The 16672-nt window shown below is 45.6% G+C and overlaps 4 non-coding genes across 4 annotated transcripts; all 4 read right to left on the reverse strand.

Moving 5' to 3' along the window:
* Nucleotides 1–3671: 3671 nt before the first annotated feature.
* Nucleotides 3672–3745, reverse strand: TRNAN-GUU (transfer RNA asparagine (anticodon GUU)). Its single transcript has one exon. It is a non-coding gene; the product is annotated as a tRNA-Asn (tRNA).
* A 2192-nt stretch (nt 3746–5937) lies between these two features.
* Nucleotides 5938–6010, reverse strand: TRNAV-CAC (transfer RNA valine (anticodon CAC)). Its single transcript has one exon. It is a non-coding gene; the product is annotated as a tRNA-Val (tRNA).
* A 7875-nt stretch (nt 6011–13885) lies between these two features.
* On the reverse strand, nt 13886–13959 carry TRNAN-GUU (transfer RNA asparagine (anticodon GUU)). The gene has a single exon. It is a non-coding gene; the product is annotated as a tRNA-Asn (tRNA).
* A 2192-nt stretch (nt 13960–16151) lies between these two features.
* Nucleotides 16152–16224, reverse strand: TRNAV-CAC (transfer RNA valine (anticodon CAC)). Its single transcript has one exon. It is a non-coding gene; the product is annotated as a tRNA-Val (tRNA).
* Between the last annotated feature and the right edge of the window lie 448 nt (nt 16225–16672).

The raw sequence follows: 16672 nt of genomic DNA on the forward strand, positions 1-16672 counted from the left end.
TTTTATACCCTTTCCAGAAATGAATAAGAATTTCCAGTGCTCTCCATCCTGTCACCATTTGGTTTTGTTTGTCCTTTTTTTTTTTTAAAGTAAGCTTCATTGAGGTGTAATTTACATAGTAAAACCTGCCAACATTAGATTATTCTACATTGTTTTCAATGATATCATTTCTTTGCCAAGCTGGATTTTGGTGCTTGCTGTGATAAAAGGCAAGTGCCATGCAAAAAATGAATGTGTAACAAGAAGCAAGGAGGCGCTTTGAGAAGGTTTCAGAAGCCGTGCAGTGCGCATCATGAAGGTTATGATTCTGACGTGTCAGAGCAGTGAAAACACAAGCCACTCTACTGAACTTTTGTCAAGGGAACACATAAGAATAGCCACAGCACCAGCCACAAACCTACAAACTATAGAAATATATGTGAAGCCAGAAAACAACAGCATTCCCCAACGAAAGCACTGTTGTCGACCGACCTATCATGAAATTAGGGCAAACGGGAAGGACAAAGACAGAGAGAATTTGCAGGCAACCAAAGATGATTCGTTAAATAAATCAATTTACTGTTAGTCAAAGGATTGAAGTTAACTCTAGATCTTGAACTCGTAATTTAAGCTGACGCATGTTGGAACATGGGAATGTTGGAATCATATATTGGTATATATGGAATCATATATCAGATGACGCCTAAAAATATTTACCAAAAATTGTCAGTGGAATAATTGAGTCGTCTGGTTTCTAGAACTACAAGTTTTCATTCCTCTTTAAAGATATTAGTATATTTAATGTACTTGACTAGTATATTTAATATACTTCAACACATAAATTTAAAGTTTTAGTCGTTGAAAACTTATTGGATACGTTTGCTTATTTAACCAGTACAACCAGTACAGGAAATTTAGGAAGTCCAACGTAACTCAGATTTTCAAGCCATAATAAAGCCAAGACTTACATAACAGTATATTATACCACCATTATTTTCTACATCAGAACATAATCTGAAAATATATATATAGTCGTTTTTAGACCAAAATTATTAAACCAATCTAATTTTTCTGAGTAACCTCGATAAAAGCACATGACATGACATAAACATTTTAAATGTCATTATATGTAAAATGTATAAATTATTTAAATTGCTTAAAAGTATTAAGGGTCATCTTTGTAGTCCATTTCATTTCGTTTCTCACTGGTGTTCCGAGGGATCAAGACCATTAATTTAATCTACAGCTAAATCTGTTATTGTTCCTTGTCACCAATTCCACAACAAAATTTTTCCTTATATAAATACCACATTGAAAGCATAAGTAGTAAAGCATTCTTCCCAGAAATTCTTAATTTTCTTATTTTGAATTTATACGAGTGATTATTACTTTCCTGAAATTACTTGCGGAATTAATTTTTAATTAATTTAAATTTTTAGAGGCCTACTTTGTCTATTCTCTCCCAAGGAAGAGAAAGTATATTGTTTTGCTTCTGAGAAGATATATTTAAAGGGAAAAAAATTCATCAAACTAGTGGGCATTATTTAAGGTGAAAGCAGAGGCAATGATAGGTTTTAACAGCAACTGACAGTGAGGGAAACAAAATGAAATAAGTAAGCCACATTAGGTCCTTGAAGGAAGCTCATTAATGAAACTCAGAGTAATTCTGTGATATGCTTTTGAGTCTCCAGGGTATGTATCTGTGCATGAAGTCATTGCTCCTCATCCATTTTTATTAAGGACCGAACTGGCTTACAGTTCTGGAAGGTTTAAATCTTGATTTGTAGGGTTGTCACAAGTGCTCATGTTGCTGACTTTGTTGCTTGTTTGTAATGCTATGTCTCTCCTCTGCTTTCTGCCATCCCTGAAGGACATTGGTTTGAATTTTTTCAGTTATTTAGAACCTTGAGTATACCAATGAAAGAAAGCTGCCTATTCCGTGCTAAAAATTCCATATTCTTCCTGTATTAATCCCCCTTATTAATGTTGAGTTCCTTACGAGGGAACCATTGCATATTAAGATCGTCCTTATTGTAGCTACTACACTTTTGCAGTTATTGACAAGGGTTGACTGGGCCCACGTGGCTTTTAGCAAATAGTGGAAAGACAAGAGGTGGACAGCTTCTCACTGCTGTGGTGTCTCATACCAGGAAACACCAGAATCCTCAGGACAAGCATCAGACAAAAAAGACTCATGGTCCGGATTAGCTGTCATCTTCTACCTAACAGGGAATGGATCCCTGTCAACCGCCACCCAACAGGGATTATCCCCAGAAGTTCACTTCCTAAAATTAAAACCAGAATCCCGCACTGAGATGAGAAATTAGTGATGCACAAATGAGAGGGAGAGAGAGAGACAAAATCCGTGTCCAGTAACCACACAGTATGAAAAAGCCAAAATGCTCCATTCCTGCACATGAGCTAGAACAGAACAGAGCAAACACGAGCCAATAGCTCTAAGGGTCCAGGTCTGAAGCACGAACTTGTGGGGGGCAGGATTCTGTTGGCTCCCACGAGGTGTCTTAGATGGGCTAATTTGTATCGTCACAGCCAAAAAACAAACAAAAAACGGTCAAGGAATAACATAGAAACACTTATTCCCATGCGAATTCCCCATTTTATAGGAGGAAGGACAGGCATTAGATTGTTTGCATCAAATTAAAAGTATAACCAAAATGTATAAATAAAAGAGAAAAGGGGAGAAGGAAAAAACTTCTGAGATCAGCGAGATTCTTCTCTTTGGATAAGTTGCTTGGCAGGACGTTGTCAAAGAGGTCACTCTGGGCAGTCTTCTCTGGACCCTGTTGACTAGGTCTGCAGAGAAAACCATTACAGTTATTGGGAGACTTTAAAAATATTGAATGTTGAGCTTTTGAACGTATGCAATAGAATATCTCTGTGTACTGCCCACAGGGTCCCCCTGTTGTCCTTCCCCTTAGTTATGTCGGGAGGGCACTGCTCCCTTTATTAGTTAGACTACCATAGAGAGATGTATAGAAAGGTTGCTGTGTTGGCAAGTAAATGAAGAAAGGGACATTGGAAGACTGGAAAATAAAATGGAATATGATTCAGTGCCACTTCTGTGGAGGGCAAACTTGAAGGATTTACCAACATTAGAAGCACAGAAACACTAAAGGTAGCACTTGCACTTGCAGTTCTCTACGCTCTGGAAACACCTGCACGAGTGGTCAGAGGTGTGTGTACAATAATGATGGTTGCAGCCTATTCGTCATCGTGAAACCATGAAACCAAATACTACACAACCATGGAAGAAATGCCTTTATCAAAAAAAAATGCAGAGGAGAATTATGATGATGAGTTCACCGATAACATCATTCATAGAACAATTACTAACGTTCACAGCTGAAAAATTTGAGACACATAAAATATAACTTTCTTGTCCAAGTCTGTAGACTTGGCAGAATAAAGACTATCCCACCAGACCGTGGCTTCCTCGATCTCTTTCAGAAGGCCGTAAGTTAGGCAAGTATAGGGTCCAATAGAGACGACAGACAATAGAGCTGGGAAGGGGAGTGTGGCCCAAGACAGGCAGCAGTCGTGAGGTGGATAGGACCCCGATTGCAGTTCGGTAAACTTTGTGGGAGCAGAAGTACAGGGGATAATCAGCATGGAACACCTGCAATGGTAATCAGCACGGAAAACGCTGAATGGGTTCTAAGACCTCTACCCACCGTCCCTGGGTGGGCTCGAACCACCAACCTTTCGATTAACAGCTGAACGCGCTAACCCATTGCGCCACAGAGACAGCAGCACGCCCCTCTCCTGGCCTCTCTATGGAGTAGACAGACACTGACTAATTCCTAGGATGTGCCGCCTTTCTCGCAGGAAAACGGTACCAGTTCCAAAGCTTCGGAAAAACGGAAAGTTTAGAGCAGCCGATCCCACTGGACCTGAGACTGGGTCGAGGTCAGGAAAAGACAACACTAAGCACTATTATCATAGGGCAGCCACCCATGCAGACAATTCTGACAAGCACTTGAGAATACACCCCCTCCCTTGGACGCATTTCCCATCTGGTCCTCTCATCCTCCCACTCACTACAGGGAAGGATTCGTCACCTTTGTGTCCTGTCAGAACCCTTTACGCTCCGTGCAGGGCACAGAGATCCAGGCAACAGCCAAGGGGCAGCTGCACTTCCCAGAAGGGCCTTTCGCGAGGTAGGCGGTTCCAGCGCTCAGGCTGACCCAAGACCCCACTGCCCGCCAAGGCAACCGGGAAGGAGACCGGAGGGCAGCCGGTCCGGGGGGATTCCTACTAGCACAGAACGTGCCTGGCCTGCACTTCGGGGGGAGCTGAATAAAACTCCTCTGGAAGCTTCTCTACAGCCTGAAGAGAACGGATTTCAGGCTCCTGAAAGGGCAAGGGGGCCTCCTCGCGAGGACAGAGGCTTCCCCTGGTCTTGGAGGACAAGTCCCGCAGAAGCTGCCTTTGAGAGACACGCCAAACGAAAGGAGCAATCTTGAGTGGAGAGGTCTGCACGGAACTCTCAAGTGGTGTCGCCATTCTTATGTACGGAGAGAGAGTGAGAAACCCAACGTGGGAACATGTTTACTGTGCACTTACGTACAGAATATACGATGTTATTCCTCTTGCAACTTTCTTGTATGTTTCAAAGGGCTTTGGTTTTGGTTCTTAATGAATGTTTGGAACTCGAGTCTCCGATTCTCTTGGGATGAAAACGCGGTAAATAAGACTTCGGGTTTGTAACATGCAGGGGGAAAAGAGCCGAGGCGAGAGCCGGCCAGCCCAGGCTGTCCATTACATCTCACGTCCTCCAGCCTGCGCGATGTCAAGGACCCTGAGGCCGGCACTCGCCGGCATTTGGGGACTCAGTGCAGAAGCTCTTCTGCATCTGAACCTTGAAGCAAAACACAGCTCTGGTCGGGGCAGGAAGAGGAAGCCTCCTGCCAGTGGAGACGCTGAAGGGGAAAAAAAAGAAAAAAACTTTTGCAGAGGCTTCCCTGACCGGGAATCGAACCCGGGCCGCAGCGGTGAAAGCGCCGAATCCTAGCCACTAGACCACCAGGGAACCATTGAGGAGCCCCGACGTAGCGTCTCCAGGTGAAAGTTGTAAAAGTCAAGACTAAACTTCAGAGACCCGGAGAGCAGGAACGGAGATTTCCCAGAAGCCCAGGGCTGAATGCAGCTGTGCAAGGCTCCCAGCCCTTGCCCGGCTGCTCATCACCCTTCACCTCTCCAGTCTTGGGCGACGCCTTGGGCCCTGAGACAGGACACAAGGTCCGTCCTGGTCTAGCTTCAGCGCTGTGTGCTGCCGAGCCAAGGTCCTGCTCTCTTTCTGAACCTCGCTTTTCCCTTGAGTCAGGTGCCGACTGGGATGTCAGCAGGGGATGGGCGGATCCGTCCACTTCCTGATCTCTGCCCTGGCTCTGGGGGCTCTCCTGGAGACGGCACCGCGACGGGCTCCTTCCCCTCCGCGACCGGCTCAATTCGTGGAGCCTGACATTGTTCATTTCCGTGTCTTTGGCTCGGGTCCCCGGTGCACAGTCGGGTTCGGTCTCTTTTGTGGCGTCACGCAGATCAAACTGTTGCGTAGCTGTGCCGAGGTGGGGGAAAGCCAAGTGTGCTTCACAGGGATGGACTCCTTGGTTTTCAGAGACATAACTCGTGTGAACATGTGGAAGAGGTTTAGGCGCCTGCTTAGTAGGTGAGGGGATTTCCGGATGTAAAACTGACCCGAAGTCAGCCTTGTCCTTTGCCCACTTGGATTAGCTGGCTGTGGCCTGCGCTCCGCGGTGCCTCAGAGCAGAGAAAGGCGGGCGGGTTCCTGGTGCTGAGCAGGCTCTCAGGCAGTAAGGGAACTCCTGGCCTGTACCTTGGGGATGGAAACTGAGGCTGCGCCCGCCGCCTCACCCCCTGCCTTTCGCCCGTTTTGGTTTTTGGAGTGGGAAGGTAAAAACTTCAGAAAGGAAGAACGCTTGTTTCCGCCCGGTTTCGAACCGGGGACCTTTCGCGTGTGAGGCGAACGTGATAACCGCTACACTACGGAAACACGGCGGGTGCTGCCGCTTAGTGGCGCATCCCTGAAATCCGTAGGTCCTGCCACCACTATCCTAGTCGCCAACTTTTTAAACTGCAGAATGAACCTTGAAGCCCCGAGATCTCTCAGGCAAGGAGACTGCGGCTTCCGACAGGCCCTGCTTTCAGGGTTCCTCGCCTGGCCCGAAGGGAGGACCCCCGAGCCTCCCACAGTCGGCCTTCGGGCTCCCGCACCGACCGCAGAGTCCTCGGATCCACGGCTATGCCCCCGAGTGCAGGGGTCGCCCCCGCTGCTGACTCCTCAGCTCCCAGAAGCCGCGGGAGCCGGGGGTTCGGGCAAGTGCCCTTTGGGCCTAAGGGGAAAAGGTAGAGAATTAGGTTCATTCCAGTGAGCTTCTCTCTCTCTGGAGCGGATCCTGTGGGTCCTAGCTGCATTTCTCCAAAGCCTTCAAACAGAATTGCTTTCATCCAGACTGGATTGAGTCGTCTTCAGGGTGAATGCTAGCTTGCTACAAACACTCCGTCATACCTGAAGGAGGAAATCTACAACTCCCAGGTAAATTCTATTTTCTTCCTTTGATTTCTTCAAACAACAACAACACCCACAAAGACAGGTCACTGGTACATACTTGCACTTTTCTTATAATACTTAAGGTATGTCTGACTATCTATGAAAAGCTCTTGCTATAGAAACATGTGCAAGAGATTGTCTACCATGAGCTAAACGATCGTCATGCCTGCCCAAGGTCCAAGAATCTGATGAAGCTGGATCCAGTCCCCCACTGCCTTTAGATCACCAGTTCGATCACCATCCAAAGCAACCAATTTCCCAGATGCAGGTCACTAACATGAGGGAGAAGAGGTCAGCTAAACATTTAAACAATCGCAGTTTGTTCTGGGGAATGTTGAAAGTCAGCAGTGGTACAGTTAGAAGGGGAAATAAAAGACTTCATAATAACGATAATACCAGCTTGCTCGAGCTTTACTCAGTGACCAGCACTGTTCCTCAGTGCTTTACTGTGGAATCACTTACTAAGTCCACATAACAACCCTGGAAGATAGTGTAGGACTTTACCACCCCTTGTTGCAGATGAGAACACTGAGGCACGGAAAAGCTGAGCTAACCTTTCCAGGGTCTCACCACCACCACCACCCCCCCCCCCCGTGACAGTGAGAGCCAGCACTCAGACCCAAGCAGTTTGCCTGCAGAGCCCCTCCCCTTGGCCACCATGCTCACGGGTAACTGAGAAAACTTCACTGAGATTTGCATCCCTTCCTTGTTCAACCTCCAATATATCAAAAGGAAGAGAAGATTGAAAGGTAGGCCTACAAACCTCCCCAAACTCATTAATGAAATGAAGAAGAAGAGGAGAAAGAGTAAACAGGACCATTGGAGAAGCAACGACGTTAGACGCAGAGAGAATGACGATGCGTTTGTTAAACACATACTAACTGGAAACTGTCTCTTTAAAGACTAAGAAGGACCTAGCTTCCAACCATTGAAGACCTAAACTTTCCCGTTCCATGGCAGTCTCCACCCAAGAATAGATTTCAAAGCTACCAACATAGTGTATACACATGTGAATATGAAAATCATACTTCAACATTAGTAGTAAAGAGATTATTTTTGAATTTAAAAAAATATTTTTAATACAGCAGGTTCTTAATAGTTATTTGATATATATTAGTGTATATATGTCAATCCCAATCTCCCAACGCATCCCACCACCACCAACCCCTCTGCCGCTTTCCCCCCCCGTTGGGGTCCATATGTTTGTTCTCTACATCTGTGTCTCTCTTTCTGCCCTGCAAACCGGGTCATCTGAACCATTTTTCTAGGTTCCTCATATATGCGTTAATATACGATATTTGTTTTTCTCTTTCTGACTTGCTTCAAGTAGTAAAGAGATTTTGAAGGAGTTAGCTCACATGGTTACTAATAAAAATGGGAAACAGTTATTAGGATGTTGTCATTAAACAAAGGCAGGATTTATAAAAAAGCCAGAAAAGAGAAGAGAGGAAACACACACACACACACACACACACACAAAGCCTGAGAAAGGGGAGTTTTCCCTTTCCTGGAGGAACAGATAGCTGAAAGCCATCAAACAGCTTATCAGGAGGGTTTAATCTAGTGAAGTTCCGAGCTAATCAGGTAAACGCTTTTGGCTATGTGTGGATGCTCAAAAATTCTTGAGAGTTGAGTGGTGAAATGCATGTGGCGGCTATTCTTTGTGTACTACCTGCCAGTGTCCCCCTTTGGCACCTGTGAGTTAGTTAAGCCTAATTGAACTACTTTCCTCATCAGAATTTCTCAATTTCCTATACCGCCCACATTCCTTGACTCATATTGATTCTTAAAAGAGCAGATTTGGTCATGAACACTTGGTTCTCTCTTTGACACAGTATTAACAGTGGAATGTCAGCTTAAGGTAATGGTTGTGAGCAGCATATGCGTAAGTAGTCAGATATCCGATAGTGAAGGGAAGCCAAAAATCTGAGGACAGCAAAAATATCACAGTAACTACTTTGAACTTACTTTCCCTCCTAGCCCAGGACAAAGCAGAAGGAAAAGTATCAATATCACTTTACCAATAACCAAGTGGCATTAAACTTTAAAACAATGAGGCATAATATGCATAAAGTACAAAGAGTGTACACTTCCCAAACCATCACCAGTGTACACCAACCTGAGTAACTGATAAAGCAACCTAAATAACTAAGGTATGCAAAATTACCAGACCACAGAAGGCTTCCTCATGACTCTTCCCATGCAAGAGCTCAGAGTAATCACACACATACCCCTGCCAACCTCTCTGCCTGTTACTTTCACATAAATTGAATCACAGGGCATGCACTGGGTTTGGGGGGATGGAGGGGCATGGGTCCGACTTCTTTCACTCAACGTTATGTCTATGAAATTTAACCCTATTTTTCACGTAGTTCTTTGTCTCTGTGTGTATGCCTTGTAAGAATATAACTCCACGTAGTTTTGAACTGTTGGACATTTCAGTTGTTTCCACTTGAGGATATTCTGAAATGGTACGAACATTTTTTTATGACTTTTGGGGGACATACACATTTTTCTAGAGCACCCCATTCCAACAGAATAATGCCAGTGTTGACTTTCAAAATAATACTTTTGAGCGTTTCCCTGGTTGCGCATTGGTTAAGAATCCGCCTGCCAAGGCAGGGGACACGGGGTCGAGCCCTGTTCCGGGAAGATCCCACATGCTGTGGAGCAACTAAGCCCGTGCACCCCAACTACTGAGCCTATGCTCTAGAGCCCGTGAGCCACAACTACTGAGCCCTCCTGCCACAACTACTGACGCCTGCCCGCCTAGAGCCCGTGCTCCGCAACAAGAGAAGCCACCACAGTGAAGAGCAGCCCCCAATCACTGCAACTAGAGAAAGCCCTCGCCCAGCAACGAAGACCCAACGCAGCCAAAAACAAATACACAAAATCAATTTTAAAAATTTATGAAAATAAAAATATACAAAAGTTGGGGTGGGGGGTTTGTTTTTTGTTTTTTTCCAACAAAAAGCGTTTATTCAGGAATAGCGGAAGAATGGCAATTCAGGACAAGCAAGCTATAGCAAAAGCCATAGGCAAGTCCCACAAACAAAGGAGAGGAAGGAACCTTATTTTACAGAGAGAGAGGAGGAAGCTGAGGGAGGTTGTTTTGAACCCAAGTCCACTGGAGAAAAGTGAAAGTTCAGGGTGATGACGGTTTCTCATTGCCAAGTTGCTGATTTCCTGCGGGAGATGCAACGTGCCTGTCTTTCTGTTGGGGCCTGTAATCGATGATTCTTCCTGTTGATGCTTCTTCTGTTTGGGTTTGTAATTGACGATACTTCCTGTCTTTGAACTTGAGTGGTACCCCATGAGAGCTCCCACTTCTGGTCTCCCGACTTCATCTGAGTGACGCTTCCCTTTATTAGTTTTCAAACCTGTCACAAGGAATTTTGAATTTTCTATTTTAATCTATTTTAATGTTTTAGGAGACTTACTACATCAAAATATTATCATTACAACCTGTGGCCCTAGCAACTTTCAAGTGTTCAGTAGCTACATGTGGCTTGCACCTATCACATTGGAGAGCACAGGTCAAAGGTATAGCACAGCTAAAAGTACGATTTCTGGGCCACAGCATGTAACTGTGTATGTATGACCCTCAGTGGATGCTGCCAAATTTGTTTTCCAACCTGTGGAACTTTTTTATACCCTTTCCAGAAATGAATAAGAATTTCCAGTGCTCTCCATCCTGTCACCATTTGGTTTTGTTTGTCCTTTTTTTTTTTTAAAGTAAGCTTCATTGAGGTGTAATTTACATAGTAAAACCTGCCAACATTAGATTATTCTACATTGTTTTCAATGATATCATTTCTTTGCCAAGCTGGATTTTGGTGCTTGCTGTGATAAAAGGCAAGTGCCATGCAAAAAATGAATGTGTAACAAGAAGCAAGGAGGCGCTTTGAGAAGGTTTCAGAAGCCGTGCAGTGCGCATCATGAAGGTTATGATTCTGACGTGTCAGAGCAGTGAAAACACAAGCCACTCTACTGAACTTTTGTCAAGGGAACACATAAGAATAGCCACAGCACCAGCCACAAACCTACAAACTATAGAAATATATGTGAAGCCAGAAAACAACAGCATTCCCCAACGAAAGCACTGTTGTCGACCGACCTATCATGAAATTAGGGCAAACGGGAAGGACAAAGACAGAGAGAATTTGCAGGCAACCAAAGATGATTCGTTAAATAAATCAATTTACTGTTAGTCAAAGGATTGAAGTTAACTCTAGATCTTGAACTCGTAATTTAAGCTGACGCATGTTGGAACATGGGAATGTTGGAATCATATATTGGTATATATGGAATCATATATCAGATGACGCCTAAAAATATTTACCAAAAATTGTCAGTGGAATAATTGAGTCGTCTGGTTTCTAGAACTACAAGTTTTCATTCCTCTTTAAAGATATTAGTATATTTAATGTACTTGACTAGTATATTTAATATACTTCAACACATAAATTTAAAGTTTTAGTCGTTGAAAACTTATTGGATACGTTTGCTTATTTAACCAGTACAACCAGTACAGGAAATTTAGGAAGTCCAACGTAACTCAGATTTTCAAGCCATAATAAAGCCAAGACTTACATAACAGTATATTATACCACCATTATTTTCTACATCAGAACATAATCTGAAAATATATATATAGTCGTTTTTAGACCAAAATGATTAAACCAATCTAATTTTTCTGAGTAACCTCGATAAAAGCACATGACATGACATAAACATTTTAAATGTCATTATATGTAAAATGTATAAATTATTTAAATTGCTTAAAAGTATTAAGGGTCATCTTTGTAGTCCATTTCATTTCGTTTCTCACTGGTGTTCCGAGGGATCAAGACCATTAATTTAATCTACAGCTAAATCTGTTATTGTTCCTTGTCACCAATTCCACAACAAAATTTTTCCTTATATAAATACCACATTGAAAGCATAAGTAGTAAAGCATTCTTCCCAGAAATTCTTAATTTTCTTATTTTGAATTTATACGAGTGATTATTACTTTCCTGAAATTACTTGCGGAATTAATTTTTAATTAATTTAAATTTTTAGAGGCCTACTTTGTCTATTCTCTCCCAAGGAAGAGAAAGTATATTGTTTTGCTTCTGAGAAGATATATTTAAAGGGAAAAAAATTCATCAAACTAGTGGGCATTATTTAAGGTGAAAGCAGAGGCAATGATAGGTTTTAACAGCAACTGACAGTGAGGGAAACAAAATGAAATAAGTAAGCCACATTAGGTCCTTGAAGGAAGCTCATTAATGAAACTCAGAGTAATTCTGTGATATGCTTTTGAGTCTCCAGGGTATGTATCTGTGCATGAAGTCATTGCTCCTCATCCATTTTTATTAAGGACCGAACTGGCTTACAGTTCTGGAAGGTTTAAATCTTGATTTGTAGGGTTGTCACAAGTGCTCATGTTGCTGACTTTGTTGCTTGTTTGTAATGCTATGTCTCTCCTCTGCTTTCTGCCATCCCTGAAGGACATTGGTTTGAATTTTTTCAGTTATTTAGAACCTTGAGTATACCAATGAAAGAAAGCTGCCTATTCCGTGCTAAAAATTCCATATTCTTCCTGTATTAATCCCCCTTATTAATGTTGAGTTCCTTACGAGGGAACCATTGCATATTAAGATCGTCCTTATTGTAGCTACTACACTTTTGCAGTTATTGACAAGGGTTGACTGGGCCCACGTGGCTTTTAGCAAATAGTGGAAAGACAAGAGGTGGACAGCTTCTCACTGCTGTGGTGTCTCATACCAGGAAACACCAGAATCCTCAGGACAAGCATCAGACAAAAAAGACTCATGGTCCGGATTAGCTGTCATCTTCTACCTAACAGGGAATGGATCCCTGTCAACCGCCACCCAACAGGGATTATCCCCAGAAGTTCACTTCCTAAAATTAAAACCAGAATCCCGCACTGAGATGAGAAATTAGTGATGCACAAATGAGAGGGAGAGAGAGAGACAAAATCCGTGTCCAGTAACCACACAGTATGAAAAAGCCAAAATGCTCCATTCCTGCACATGAGCTAGAACAGAACAGAGCAAACACGAGCCAATAGCTCTAAGGGTCCAGGTCTGAAGCACGAACTTGTGGGGGGCAGGATTCTGTTGGCTCCCACGAGGTGTCTTAGATGGGCTAATTTGTATCGTCACAGCCAAAAAACAAACAAAAAACGGTCAAGGAATAACATAGAAACACTTATTCCCATGCGAATTCCCCATTTTATAGGAGGAAGGACAGGCATTAGATTGTTTGCATCAAATTAAAAGTATAACCAAAATGTATAAATAAAAGAGAAAAGGGGAGAAGGAAAAAACTTCTGAGATCAGCGAGATTCTTCTCTTTGGATAAGTTGCTTGGCAGGACGTTGTCAAAGAGGTCACTCTGGGCAGTCTTCTCTGGACCCTGTTGACTAGGTCTGCAGAGAAAACCATTACAGTTATTGGGAGACTTTAAAAATATTGAATGTTGAGCTTTTGAACGTATGCAATAGAATATCTCTGTGTACTGCCCACAGGGTCCCCCTGTTGTCCTTCCCCTTAGTTATGTCGGGAGGGCACTGCTCCCTTTATTAGTTAGACTACCATAGAGAGATGTATAGAAAGGTTGCTGTGTTGGCAAGTAAATGAAGAAAGGGACATTGGAAGACTGGAAAATAAAATGGAATATGATTCAGTGCCACTTCTGTGGAGGGCAAACTTGAAGGATTTACCAACATTAGAAGCACAGAAACACTAAAGGTAGCACTTGCACTTGCAGTTCTCTACGCTCTGGAAACACCTGCACGAGTGGTCAGAGGTGTGTGTACAATAATGATGGTTGCAGCCTATTCGTCATCGTGAAACCATGAAACCAAATACTACACAACCATGGAAGAAATGCCTTTATCAAAAAAAAATGCAGAGGAGAATTATGATGATGAGTTCACCGATAACATCATTCATAGAACAATTACTAACGTTCACAGCTGAAAAATTTGAGACACATAAAATATAACTTTCTTGTCCAAGTCTGTAGACTTGGCAGAATAAAGACTATCCCACCAGACCGTGGCTTCCTCGATCTCTTTCAGAAGGCCGTAAGTTAGGCAAGTATAGGGTCCAATAGAGACGACAGACAATAGAGCTGGGAAGGGGAGTGTGGCCCAAGACAGGCAGCAGTCGTGAGGTGGATAGGACCCCGATTGCAGTTCGGTAAACTTTGTGGGAGCAGAAGTACAGGGGATAATCAGCATGGAACACCTGCAATGGTAATCAGCACGGAAAACGCTGAATGGGTTCTAAGACCTCTACCCACCGTCCCTGGGTGGGCTCGAACCACCAACCTTTCGATTAACAGCCGAACGCGCTAACCCATTGCGCCACAGAGACAGCAGCACGCCCCTCTCCTGGCCTCTCTATGGAGTAGACAGACACTGACTAATTCCTAGGATGTGCCGCCTTTCTCGCAGGAAAACGGTACCAGTTCCAAAGCTTCGGAAAAACGGAAAGTTTAGAGCAGCCGATCCCACTGGACCTGAGACTGGGTCGAGGTCAGGAAAAGACAACACTAAGCACTATTATCATAGGGCAGCCACCCATGCAGACAATTCTGACAAGCACTTGAGAATACACCCCCTCCCTTGGACGCATTTCCCATCTGGTCCTCTCATCCTCCCACTCACTACAGGGAAGGATTCGTCACCTTTGTGTCCTGTCAGAACCCTTTACGCTCCGTGCAGGGCACAGAGATCCAGGCAACAGCCAAGGGGCAGCTGCACTTCCCAGAAGGGCCTTTCGCGAGGTAGGCGGTTCCAGCGCTCAGGCTGACCCAAGACCCCACTGCCCGCCAAGGCAACCGGGAAGGAGACCGGAGGGCAGCCGGTCCGGGGGGATTCCTACTAGCACAGAACGTGCCTGGCCTGCACTTCGGGGGGAGCTGAATAAAACTCCTCTGGAAGCTTCTCTACAGCCTGAAGAGAACGGATTTCAGGCTCCTGAAAGGGCAAGGGGGCCTCCTCGCGAGGACAGAGGCTTCCCCTGGTCTTGGAGGACAAGTCCCGCAGAAGCTGCCTTTGAGAGACACGCCAAACGAAAGGAGCAATCTTGAGTGGAGAGGTCTGCACGGAACTCTCAAGTGGTGTCGCCATTCTTATGTACGGAGAGAGAGTGAGAAACCCAACGTGGGAACATGTTTACTGTGCACTTACGTACAGAATATACGATGTTATTCCTCTTGCAACTTTCTTGTATGTTTCAAAGGGCTTTGGTTTTGGTTCTTAATGAATGTTTGGAACTCGAGTCTCCGATTCTCTTGGGATGAAAACGCGGTAAATAAGACTTCGGGTTTGTAACATGCAGGGGGAAAAGAGCCGAGGCGAGAGCCGGCCAGCCCAGGCTGTCCATTACATCTCACGTCCTCCAGCCTGCGCGATGTCAAGGACCCTGAGGCCGGCACTCGCCGGCATTTGGGGACTCAGTGCAGAAGCTCTTCTGCATCTGAACCTTGAAGCAAAACACAGCTCTGGTCGGGGCAGGAAGAGGAAGCCTCCTGCCAGTGGAGACGCTGAAGGGGAAAAAAAAGAAAAAAACTTTTGCAGAGGCTTCCCTGACCGGGAATCGAACCCGGGCCGCAGCGGTGAAAGCGCCGAATCCTAGCCACTAGACCACCAGGGAACCATTGAGGAGCCCCGACGTAGCGTCTCCAGGTGAAAGTTGTAAAAGTCAAGACTAAACTTCAGAGACCCGGAGAGCAGGAACGGAGATTTCCCAGAAGCCCAGGGCTGAATGCAGCTGTGCAAGGCTCCCAGCCCTTGCCCGGCTGCTCATCACCCTTCACCTCTCCAGTCTTGGGCGACGCCTTGGGCCCTGAGACAGGACACAAGGTCCGTCCTGGTCTAGCTTCAGCGCTGTGTGCTGCCGAGCCAAGGTCCTGCTCTCTTTCTGAACCTCGCTTTTCCCTTGAGTCAGGTGCCGACTGGGATGTCAGCAGGGGATGGGCGGATCCGTCCACTTCCTGATCTCTGCCCTGGCTCTGGGGGCTCTCCTGGAGACGGCACCGCGACGGGCTCCTTCCCCTCCGCGACCGGCTCAATTCGTGGAGCCTGACATTGTTCATTTCCGTGTCTTTGGCTCGGGTCCCCGGTGCACAGTCGGGTTCGGTCTCTTTTGTGGCGTCACACAGATCAAACTGTTGCGTAGCTGTGCCGAGGTGGGGGAAAGCCAAGTGTGCTTCACAGGGATGGACTCCTTGGTTTTCAGAGACATAACTCGTGTGAACATGTGGAAGAGGTTTAGGCGCCTGCTTAGTAGGTGAGGGGATTTCCGGATGTAAAACTGACCCGAAGTCAGCCTTGTCCTTTGCCCACTTGGATTAGCTGGCTGTGGCCTGCGCTCCGCGGTGCCTCAGAGCAGAGAAAGGCGGGCGGGTTCCTGGTGCTGAGCAGGCTCTCAGGCAGTAAGGGAACTCCTGGCCTGTACCTTGGGGATGGAAACTGAGGCTGCGCCCGCCGCCTCACCCCCTGCCTTTCGCCCGTTTTGGTTTTTGGAGTGGGAAGGTAAAAACTTCAGAAAGGAAGAACGCTTGTTTCCGCCCGGTTTCGAACCGGGGACCTTTCGCGTGTGAGGCGAACGTGATAACCGCTACACTACGGAAACACGGCGGGTGCTGCCGCTTAGTGGCGCATCCCTGAAATCCGTAGGTCCTGCCACCACTATCCTAGTCGCCAACTTTTTAAACTGCAGAATGAACCTTGAAGCCCCGAGATCTCTCAGGCAAGGAGACTGCGGCTTCCGACAGGCCCTGCTTTCAGGGTTCCTCGCCTGGCCCGAAGGGAGGACCCCCGAGCCTCCCACAGTCGGCCTTCGGGCTCCCGCACCGACCGCAGAGTCCTCGGATCCACGGCTATGCCCCCGAGTGCAGGGGTCGCCCCCGCTGCTGACTCCTCAGCTCCCAGAAGCCGCGGGAGCCGGGGGTTCGGGCAAGTGCCCTTTGGGCCTAAGGGGAAAAGGTAGAGAATTAGGTTCATTCCAGTGAGCTTCTCTCTCTCTGGAGCGGATCCTGTGGGTCCTAGCTGCATTTCTCCAAAGCCTTCAAACAGAATTG

The sequence above is a fragment of the Balaenoptera ricei genome, chromosome 1, assembly GCF_028023285.1.
Source record: "Balaenoptera ricei isolate mBalRic1 chromosome 1, mBalRic1.hap2, whole genome shotgun sequence".
NCBI lineage: Eukaryota > Metazoa > Chordata > Mammalia > Artiodactyla > Balaenopteridae > Balaenoptera > Balaenoptera ricei.